The 12,036-nt window shown below is 36.9% G+C and overlaps 1 long non-coding RNA gene across 1 annotated transcript in view; it reads right to left on the bottom strand.

The window, feature by feature from the left end:
- Positions 1 to 27: 27 nt before the first annotated feature.
- The window catches only part of LOC146383971 (uncharacterized), a 31,056-nt gene continuing 19,047 nt past the window's right edge, over positions 28 to 12,036 (bottom strand). The window contains exons 3-4 of the long non-coding RNA XR_014800793.1: positions 9,410 to 9,540; positions 28 to 465 (exon numbers count right to left, since the gene is read on the bottom strand). This is a non-coding gene — a long non-coding RNA (uncharacterized LOC146383971). The remainder of the gene's footprint in view (positions 466 to 9,409; positions 9,541 to 12,036) is intronic.

Raw genomic sequence — 12,036 nt, forward strand, 5'->3', positions numbered from 1 at the left:
GAAATAAGCAGATTTGATTTATTAAGAATATTGATATCAGCTTCATACTGAAAATACACAGAAAGGTTACAGAGAGAAGGTAGTTAGGTTGGCTTATTAGGCACGTTTGAAGCGCAAGGAAATAGCAAGCCATTGTAAAATAATACATAGGCCACGACATTGAATAATACTGATCATCTGGTTGCAACACAATGTTATGTTGGGACACACTGGCTTATGGCATTTCTGTTTCTGACCACCCACCAAAAGGTTGTTGCTGTGGGCTCCCACAGTAGAAGCACTCTCATCAACGCATTGCCAACTTCCCATTCCAATCAAGTATCCGTGGGATGTGCTGGTAAAAGATTAATCCATCGAGGCTTCACTTGTATCCCACAGGACCTGAAGGATCCACTGCCAATGTCCTGGTGCCAGACTTCCCCAGAGCTCCTGTACCCATATCCCACCCGGCCAGCGCTGTTATGGCTGAAAGGGAAATACACAGTTTTACCAGATGGTTTTAATGGTTTAATTGGTTTACAGGAATTTAAAAAAAAAACACACATTTACTATATATATATATAAGTTCCATGCAGTGACTTTTGTAGAGAGCTAATGAGAGAAGACATCCCCTGACTACACACATTTAACACACTAATGATGAGACAAAACGTCCAGATTTATGATTATGTGATAAATGACTTCTAGTCTTTTATATGTCCTGACAGTTTTGAGTATTTTCTGCACTCCTTCCTGGCCTGGCTGAAAAAGGTTATTACCTCCATGCTTACCATCAAATATTTACCATTAGATGACAATGAGCAATGGTGGAGGACTTTTCAAGAACTGTTCCCTTAGTAAAAGTAGCAACACTACACTACGAAAACACATGACTCCTGTGTATTACTAGCAAACTTTAAATATCAAATGTAAAAGTTCTCATTCTCCAGAAAACGATTTGGGTTATTATTACGGCTATAGATGATTACGTTTGAGCTAATTTTTAATACATTGCTTTGTGTACACTTTAATCTAAGGTAATAAATCATAATCTAAAGCACTGTCATAAGTTAGTAGCAGGGGTGTTCTGTAAGCTCAGAAAAACAATCCTACACCTTAATTAAAATGAAAATGTATTCATATAATATCAAAAAAAAAACATCACAGCTGAATTAGAAGTCTTGAGCAATGTGTAACAGACTTAACAGTCAGTATACTGTATACAGGGAAATAAAAATACTAGTTCAACTTGGTCCATCTGCTCCACCAAGCTGATTTCTGCACCTGTTAGAGTTGATAGGCTAGGTAATGATGTTACTTCTTTACAGTCTGAGTTTTGTTGCTATCATGTTTAAAAGTCTCTCTTTCTTCGCTACACAGATGTTGACGAAGGTAATTATAGCAGAACATATCTTTAAAGATAAGAAATCACATTAGAGTAATTTGATTGTTCACTTGCTAACGTTTACTCTGCTTTCACACGTCAGGAATTGCAGATCAGAACTAAAGCAGAGTCAGGAGTAGCAAGCAAGCTAGTCACCCTTCAGCCTCGAGCCAGACAGCTCAGGTTTATCCACAATGTGTATGTGCAAAGAGCTAAAAAGCCTCTGTTAATGGGATATAAACATACCCATGAAAATGACAAACTATGAAAACCAATAGCTCCGAGTCAACCGAGCTTCCACATACAACTGATAACTGCAGTCGCAAGATAGCTTTAATTTAGAAGATAGATGTGAAGAGGCAACATGAGATCATTTGTGGGACACAACACTGTCTGAGACGCAAGTCTGAAGGTTTGTTTCATTTTTTTACAAACTTGAAAAAGCAACAAGTTGTCATTTTACCTAAAGACTCACTCATGATTATAATAAGTGATCGACACATATACTGGATTAAACATAATAAGCAAGAAAATAAAAAACAAGCAACAAAAGACAGAAAATGTCTGAAATAACTAGTGTTTGAGTACAAAGATGAATGCTAAAACAAATGGCTGTAATCTGTGGGCCTTCACACAGCTCTGAATTTAAAACCAGATAAGCTAGCTTACTGGTATTAGATCTCAAATTTGCTTATGTTTCAAAGAACAATATGGTTCCTCACTTTTGCTGTGTTACCTTTACAGACAATTTTTACCATAACCCAACTTTTTTCTGGAAACAGGGCTGTAGTTCATCAAAACAAATAGTGCACTTCCCTTTTTTGTGATTAGAAACAGACAAATAAGTTTGGAACTGACAAAAGATGCCTCTATTCAAGGCAAAACTGAGCACTTTTAACACCAGGGTTTATTATAGACATTAATGAATATTCAAATTAACCTACCCAATTAAATTAAAACAGAGCAACACTGTGTTTTGCTACTCTGAGCTGAACCCAGAGATCTATAAAAAATGAATGAGAGCAAACTCTTTGATCAGCAGACGGCTCATCTTTTCACTTCACCTCTTAATAGTTGAATATTTAGTGAAAACGAAACAAATCTTTTAATTTATGCTAATGCTTTATATGTTTTAATAGAGAATGAGTCTGTGTAAAATCAGATTTCAATTTCAACAGCCAACCATTAGATAAAGGAATGAATACATGGTGCCACATACATTCCACCGACATCACTACTACGCTATGATCTTATAGATGGGCTGGTGTGTGTGTGTATTTTTAAGATCAGAGACAAAGAACAACAGCTGAAGTTTGTCTTTATCGCCTTGAATGTAACTCCTGAATCTGACTCAGTTTGCTGAAAACCGTCTCTATTTGTCCACGTCATCTCGACACTGTTGTCCCAGCTGTAACACTGACTCCTGTTTAAATTTTCAGCTTCTTAGATTTCCATTGGGTCCTTGAGGCTTCTACGTCTTTATTGCCCTAATATTTCCTTTTCAAAACGTCTTTTGTTTTGCGGATACAATTGTCGATTACCTTCCCCCCAGTCATTCTTTACACAGCCTACCATCTCTTGTACATGACCTGATTTCTCTTCTAGGGCCAGTTGTTTCTTTGAAGTTTTACTCATGTTTCATCATCTTTTGCAAAAATGGTTAGCAAAGCATTGCTCGATACAATCCCTGTGGAAAAAGCCTGACAGAACACCTCATGTTTTGGGGTTTTTTGGAGTTTGTTTAACTTGCACAGACTTGACATGACTTGACAACTCTGTGTGTTTCTGTTCATACTGTGATATCTGTTTACATCACTTGATAGGAAAAAAGGGATAGACCAGTAATAACATCCGTAGGTAACGTAAGTCCGTAGTATCTCAACTTAACGTAGGTAACGTAAGTTGAGATACTAGCTACACAAAAACCCAATACCACAGAAGACGTATCACTACTGGCCACATCAATCCATGAAAATAATCCATTCAGTCAGGGTACATTAAGTGATTGATACAGTACATAAGGCTTTATTAGCATGGCAATAATTTTGATAGTCCCGTTGTTAATTAAAGAGGCAACATTGTAAAAGAAAGTATATGGTGTTCATAGATGGTTTAGTAAACACTAGGAAGTGACTCGGATTATTAAACTTACTTCTTAAACTGTGAATTAAAGCAAAGTAGCTCATAAAATGGATTTGCTTATTATCTGTTTATTGTAAGCAATTAATGAGACTGACACTGTTTTCATGGATTAGCCTGTGATAAACTCAGAGGAGAGACTACCACAAACAACAGAGACAGCGTTAGAGTGGGCATCCTTCATTTTTTATCATGGTACTGCTTTTTTGGAAGATTCTTTAAATACATGTCTTTTTGTGAGCTAAGCAACTCACAAAAATACACCACAGGCATGCACACTCAAATGTTTTTGTGTCTATGCTTTAATGTAACTGCGTGCATTCAATCAAATCCAATCCAACTTTATTTAGAGGGCACTTTAAAAACAACATAGTTGACGAAAGTGCTTTCCAGTAATAAAAAAAAAAAACAGAGATGACAGTTAGAAACCATACATTAAGCAGACAAAGAAATATATATAAAAATAACAATAAAATAAATACATACAATGAAAAAAGAAAAGATAAAAATAATGAATATATATTAAATATTAAAACATGAGTAAAATGTTTTAATATTTAAAAGAATAAGCAATAAAATAAGCAACAAAATATACAATGAATAAAATTAACAAAATAAAAAGATTAAGACCAAAAACTGACTAAAACTGTTTACTGTTCAGACAAGTCTAGTAAGTCACATAAAAAGTCTGTGAGACCAAGTTCAATCTGGTATTTTGCTATTGCAATATTTGTGAAAACGTGTTCAAATCTTGCAGATGTTTTATTGAATTTCGTCCGATGTGTACTAGAAGTTAGTAACCTCCATAAAATTGAAGGACTCCAATTCACTGATTGCAAGTACATAGAATAGAATAGAATAGAAAAGTTTATTTGTCAATTTCTTCAAATGTACTTGCCATACAAAGGAATTGAAGAAACATGAAGAAAGGATAAAAACTGAAAGCACCAAGGCAAGAATACAGCAAAAGAGTTTTGTATTTTCTTTAGTCGTAAGAATTTTGCTTTAGAAATAGTCACTTAATAGCTAAACCGCTACAGCAACAGAAGTTCTTTTAACTGTTAAGCAACCTACAAAAGCAGATAGGGTTAGCAAGAAGTAACAATTCTTACGAATATATGTTCTAAATGTATCGAACATATTTCATCGAGATACTTTAACAAATGGCAAACAAACTAAACCACCTATGGTCATGTGGGTATACTATAAGTTCTACATTAACATTCAGAATTAGCATACTGGTACTCATTTTATTCAACATTATTTCTAATCCTTAGCAATTCTTACCAGAGATGATGAAGAGTGACCAGCCGAAATAAATGCTGAAATAAACGTATCTTCAACACTCTGAAGTCCACATGTTGGATTGTAGTTAAGAAGAAACGAGTTGGATCAAGCTATACGGTGGAGGTGAGTGATGCTAATGACAGGTCAAAAATGAAACAGCCCATATAATGCTACACTACAGTTTTGAGGGCAAAATATTTATATATATATTTAAGAAGGTAAAAAATCTGTTGGGTACAAAATCCAACACAAATATTTAAAAATAAATGAAAAAATTAACCGGTCAAATTAACAGGTTCACAGATGCATTACAGAGAAAGAGCATGCTAAAATTCTGCACATGAAATAGTTCAGTGAGGTGTCTAGGCACTACTCCTATGAAAGACTACGACACACCGGCTATGTGAGTTTGTGAGAGCGACTTACACTTATTTGCTGAGCAGAGCAAATTTACCGTAAAAAAAAAAGAAAAAAGACAAAAAGCGCTGAGAGGAGTGGCCGGTCCAAAAGAATCTACTAACAATGCACAACTTCATGAACACAGGAGCAGCCAGTTCATGTCAGCAATAATGAAATCTACCAAAAGAGGAAATCAAATTAGTGCTGGGTCACAAAGAAGCATCCCTAATGACAGCAGGGATAAAATACTAATAATGTACTTATAACGGAGCTTATTACTTGTATATGGCATAAATGATACAGAATCAGTATTGATTTTAAGCATGCAAAGTTTATGCTGTATAGTGTTTCTGACTTTAGCAGGGCCCTTTTTCATACCTTAATACTTTTTGGGGATTTCACCACAGTATAGAGAATTTCTCTAGTAAATACTAGTTTATTGAAATAATTATTAGTGTCATAAATGTAGAACATCAGTTGGCTGCTGGATTACACAGCCACTCATCTCCACCTGGGGCTGCAGTCTCTGCTGCTGCTGTGCACCCCCTGATGTCAAGCACTAATACCCATAATGGATATTTTAAAAGTGTAGGAGCAGGAAGGCTGACATGTCTCAGTGGTGTATTCTCATACAGAAAATGAATGACTGTATTTATGGATGTACAGATGAGGACATAATTATTAGTCCCCCTATATATATTTTTTAAGTACTGGGCCAGAGATTGTTCACAGAAAACAATAAAACTCTGTCTGTTCACACGTCATCGTATCCTAACAACTTCACGGATCCCTGCACAGGTGTAACATCTGCAAAAGATGCAACATTACCATCTTTATTATCTCTATAAAGGTAAACGCCCAGTGATGCCCACTGAATGACACATTACAGTGTGTTAAATATGAAGCTACACACTCTAGTTGTCCTAGATCCTTATGTGGCAATGCTTTTGCCACCTAAAATGAAATGTTTAACCTTGTTGTCACAACCTGCTGAAACATTCAAGGTGATGGTTTTATTGTCTGTTGACTGTTTGACGAATAAGCAAGTGGGAAGAGCTTACAATGGCCCTTAGACTGGCTGTCTTCCCTATTCTTATTTCTCACACTGTCCTTTAGTAGCACTCGCACTTCTGAAGTATCAGTGTCCCATATTTCAAATGTGTTGGCATATGTCTGAGAAATGGCTGCTGCTGTGCAGCATGTAACCCTCAAACTGTCGGTGCTTCAGGCCAGAAAATAAAATCTTTGTCAATTCACTGAGCTGTCAGGCTCAGGGTAGCAGTGGTTCTGACACCAACGCTCCAGAAAACCAGTTGTAAAACTTAAGAGCTCAGATGTCTGGCCTTTATGCTGCTTCTGCAAATGTACATTAATGTGGAAATGTACAACTGGATGTCTGTGAACTTAACATAAACTAACACTTTACATACCTGTTGTTAGTAACTATAGAAAAATTGAAAACAAATTTAGGGGAAAAAAACTTTCTAGTCTAATTTCTTTGCATTATAATCCCTACTACTGCTGGTCACACTTTGGTGTGTCTTTTAAGGAACAGGGTTAATCTGTATATGCATCTTAAGTAAAATGCATATAAACAGCACATTTATACCGACACACAGATGGTACTTTGAAATATACTCAAAGAAAGTCAAAAACGAACTTGTGCTATATTAATGCAATGATAAAATAATATTAGTAGATAGACTAAAATAAAGTTTGTATTCCTAATTTTTAATTCTAATTGTAATCAGCTTGAATCACTGAAGTAGAACACAAGCAAAGAAAAGAAGGGAAAACATTATCTCTCTTTTCTGTTGCCGACATTGTAGGGAGTGACTTTACCTCTAAACAGCAAGATGAGTGGGAAAGAGGTTAAAGTGGGATTCAGCATTTGGGGGAACCCTGAAATCGGTTGTAGTGACTCAACACGGGGAAACAACTCACAATAATTGCTATTAAGAGCTCCAGAGAGACTTTGTTGATATAAAGGCTGTGATCAGCTGATGTGTGCTATATTAATCTCTGCTACACTTCATGTAACCTAACTCCAACCATAAGGACCACAGCCACTGTGCACCATACATTGCATTTCATACAAGCTTTAAATAACACAGTTAGTGTACCTTAGTTTGTTTTGCAGCATGTTTCACAGTATAAAAAACATAATGTCACATGTACAGACCCAATCTCTGATTTAAAAACATGAACATCTAACCTTTACATTTCCAGTTTATCAAATCCTACTGAGCCGTTCTTATCTTTAAATCTAACCTCTCTTCTTCCTCTCCTGCCCTGTCTTTCTTATCTTTCTCCATCTCTGAGTGAAGTTAGCTCTCGTTCTTTTCTCTCCCTGTGAAATACAGCAACTGGACCTTTAGCCAGTAACAAGGCCCCTGACTATGGCGTGAGGTTTCATCTGTTTTTAAGCTACATGCCATGGCGATTAATACACAAACAGGACTGCCTTTCATGTGTCTCTGTTTAGACTTAAATTGGTTTGATATTTGAAGGCTTGCACCAGGGGCGATTTTAGCCCCTGGTCAAACTATATTTTTTCAAATTAATGTAATTTTTTCATGTAATTGAATACAATCTATTTGTGTATGATTGTCAGTCCAAAGAGGGAGAGAGGAAAGAGAGGCATGTGAGGAGGAAGCACAAGGTCAGGAAGAAACAGGTAAGGAAACAGACAGGGAACAGTGACAGGGACAACAGAAACTGTTAAACTGCTTGAGAGAGTTGACCACCAAAAAGTGACAGACAGATTTGCCAACCTCAAGGTGCAGCGACATAGGTTAAAATAAAAGAAAAAATCTGCAGAGCCGTAGTAGTATCTGCAGTAAAGTTCTTTTCATACATTGTACCATAGGCAAAGTTGCCTCCATTTTTATCATTTTTTATCAATATTTTGTACATTTCAAGGACTCTATTTTGGAGTGTATTTTGTGTATTTTTTGTGTATTGAGTGTATTGTATTATACATACACATTCAAAGTGAATCTCTGACAAAAAATGCACTCAGTTTACTTCTTACTCACTATGATCACCATTCATTATTCTCCTCCAGTAACCCATATGGAAAAGATATATATAAATCTTATAAAGTTTTTATCTGTCTTGTATGAAACTTGTATGAAAAGCATACAAGAGTGAAAACAGATATAAGATCCCTTGAAAATTATATAATGAAACTTGTATGTTTTGTATACTTACTAAAAAAAAATATGAAAGTAATGAGAAAGTGGCCACTTTCATGAGTAAATCATGTAAGCCTTATATGATTTATATATGATTTACTATTTCTTTTCCATGTGGGAATTAAGGTTAGAATATGTTTTTTTTTTTTTTTTATTCCAATCCATTCTTCATTTGCAGCATTTAAATAACCTTTATCAGATTTGATGGTTTTGTTACAGACTTTTCAAAAAAGTGTTTTGCTTTTCTTTCACAAATGTGGGGATTAAATTGTGTTAAAATGTACAAAACAGTGATGTCATGTTTTGTGACGAGGACCCAGGCACAGAGAGACTTGATGAATTTAAGAATCTTATGATTTAATAAAGAAATTTGCAGACTTGCACAGAGATGGTAAAATTATGATGACTGATAACGGAGATGAAGACAACAGACGATGAGGACAGGGAGGAACAGGGGTTTAAATACACCAAGTAGACAGTCAGAGGTAACTTGGGACAACTGGAGACATTTAAGGATGCAGGAACTGACAGAGACAGGGAAGAAGTCTGATCGTGACGAGTAAAGTTTATCTTGCCTGGCTGCGCAGCTCTCTGGGTGCTCAGCACCCCCAAAGCTCTGATCCTAGAATCGCCCCTGGCTTGCACTGACCAGAAATAATAACCAAAACCAAAAGTAACAAGCCTGAAAATGTAAGGAGTAGGAAGTACAGGTATTTGTGTGAAAAAGTAGAAAATGTGGGGAGTAAAAGTAAAAAGTTTAGTAGCAAAGTGTTGTACTTCATTACTTCCCACCTCCACTGACACAATTATATTGCTTGAAAAATTATATTCTGACATTTTAAGAATTTTACTACAATATCTGCAACTTTCCCACATTAAAAAAAACAAGCAAACAAAAAAGAGTCACATGAGAGGGAGAGAGAGATAAAGGGAAATGAAGGCACCAAAGTACACACAAGGCTTGAGGTGATAAAGGAAGGGGGTTGTTTTCTGTTGCTGGAGCAGCATTTTAGTTTGTACTCACACTAGGCCACCTGTACGGTACCCAAGAGTGACTGATTGAGTGCGAAGTCCAGTTTGTTTGACTGGTTGACATGATTGCTGCATGTCATGCCCAGGCACAGATCCCCAATGCTTCCTCGGTGACAGCAGCGTCTGAAATAAAAATCAATCAAATCCACCAATCAAATTTTGCTAATACGTGAGAGGACAGTGTGTCACTGCAAATGCATAAAATCTTGAAATGTGAGCTCTGCTGGAGTGCATTTCAAAAGCCCTGCTGTGCATGCAAGACAGAGATAGCGAGGGTGAGAGAGGAGTTAAGATGCTGAGACAAACTGTACTCTGGCCTGGACAGTCAAGGGCACTGTGAGCGCAGGCTAGATAGATGAGTAAATCATCATGAATAAGACTGATTCCAATGCACCTCTGCTGGCAATCAGCTTTTTGGCGTATGCTGACTTCATCGCTTTCTCGAGCAACACACGATATAGAAAAATAGGAGACAATTAGGAAGGCAGAGGACGGATGAGAAAGCATGTCCTGCAGACAAGACGCTTTGTTTCATTGCAAAAGGAGCCTTTGTCACACCACAGCAGCAGAGGCCACGAGACCAGGGTGGGTCACAGATTAAGTGAATCAAAGCACTCACAATATTAAGTCTAATATCTTGCAATACTACATTTTCATCATCATCATCAGGTTTCTTATTTCTTCTCAGAATTTTCATTTGTGCTGCTGAAAATAAAAATAAGAGTGAGTTTGAACGAGAACTCAGACCGTACACTGATGAAGGTACAGCTTTAAATACTAAAAGACTAAAAAAAGAACATGACTTCAGTTTGCTGCACACAATACAATATTTCCTGACTTCTTATATAAGCTCCTGACTCATACTGAAACACAACTTACAAAACATAAATGGATAAATTAGGACTTTTTTTTTAAGCCTTTTTGCACATTTTATAAATCATCACAAAGACAACAGGTGACTGAGTGAACATCACACTGGGAAAACTATGAATGCCTGATTTCCCAGGCCTGTGAAAAACCTCCACAGGAACTTCACTGCAGGTAGTTAAATACTGTGCAAACAGCGATGGCACGACATTTAACCACGAATAATGAAAGCGTGAGAGAAACAGGAAAAACAAGGCAAACGAGGTGTGAATTGGACTCACTTTTTCGTGGAAGTCCACGCTTGTTTATTTCGTGGAGATAGTCCTTTAATCTAGTATGCCCTATTTGTTGCTGTCATCTCACAGCAGTGGCTTATTTCCTACACAAACACTGCAGCTAGCCAAAACGAGGAGGTCAGAAAAACAGCAGTAACAAGCTAACTCCATCGTGTTTTTCATTACTAAATGTGCTAACTACTTTTTTTCACAGATATGCAAATTTAACACTGTTTGCCTCTCAGTTTGTAATGAAAAAATGAGAAAAAGAAATTCTGCAAAACTTTGTAAAACTATCCAAATCAAAAATCTAAAAACAAAACAAAGACTTTCCTGTGACAAGGAAACCGATCGTGATGATGTAAAGTCACACAAAGTGACACAGCAATATGCCTGATCTGAAACTGGTTCCACACCAGTGTCAACATTATGGACGGGGCTCAGAGGTCCAGGTCCACCCAATAAAATCACCCTTCCCCCACAGCTGAATTCTGCTATTACACTTTGCTTAGGTTATAATAATTCATACCATTTAGTGATGTAAACTTAAACATCCGTATTACTGATGGTTCACTGTAGTTTGGTGCTTTTGCAGCAATCCTGTAGTGGTAACTAGCATGACTGAGGAGGACACTGTGCAGGTCAGACTTTGGGAAGTACCTCATGTCTCTTTGAAACTAAAAAGAGGACATTCATGAGCTAATACAGCTATTTTAAAGCATGACCCTACTTGAAAATTGCAAAACAAATGGAATAGAAATGTGCTGAGAATATTGCACGCTCGCAGTCTGTTGTAGCATGTGGTGAGTTCATTGATCCAATTCTGCACATGGAGAAAATGTCTCCACTGTTTGTCATCTGCATTGTCTCTGCAATGTAAGACAGAAGTTTTGCACTTAATAAAATGGTTCTAAGGAGAATGTTTGAAGCTCTACAGCGGGATTTCAGCGTTTGCATGAAATGTTGAGCATGAATATTTTTGCATTTTTATCACTGATACATCTGGTATGCGTTTTGGCAATGATATGCCAAAATCACAGGTGCAGGGTGCCGCCATCTGCAGACTAGACACTTTTATTCATATGAGGGAACTTTAGCCATTAAGGGACACCAGGGACCTGACTGTCATTCCCCACACTCATCCACATTCAAGTTCCAGAGTCCATGTACTTTAATGTGTACAGCTAAACAGTGGCACAATTTTTTGTAATTATACCTTTGCAGATAGACACAGAGCCTTTAAATCAGACGTACAAGATGTGACTGGTGACTTATCAAGAGTCTAGACGGGTAAGGGTCATAGATGGGTGAGGCCTGTCCTTTTATTATACCATGACAAATTAAGCAGATAGCGTTGTACAAGATACCAAACGGAAAGTGTTGAACTGTTAACACAAGTGAATCAGGCCGTTATTGGGCTTAAAAAGCCAAATAAACTTTAGACATGCTAGGAGTGGCCTAATCTACAATCTTTCAC

The sequence above is a fragment of the Perissodus microlepis genome, chromosome 7 (assembly GCF_051167445.1).
Source record: "Perissodus microlepis isolate ML-2025 ecotype Zambia chromosome 7, ASM5116744v1, whole genome shotgun sequence".
Classification (NCBI taxonomy): Eukaryota; Metazoa; Chordata; class Actinopteri; order Cichliformes; family Cichlidae; genus Perissodus; species Perissodus microlepis.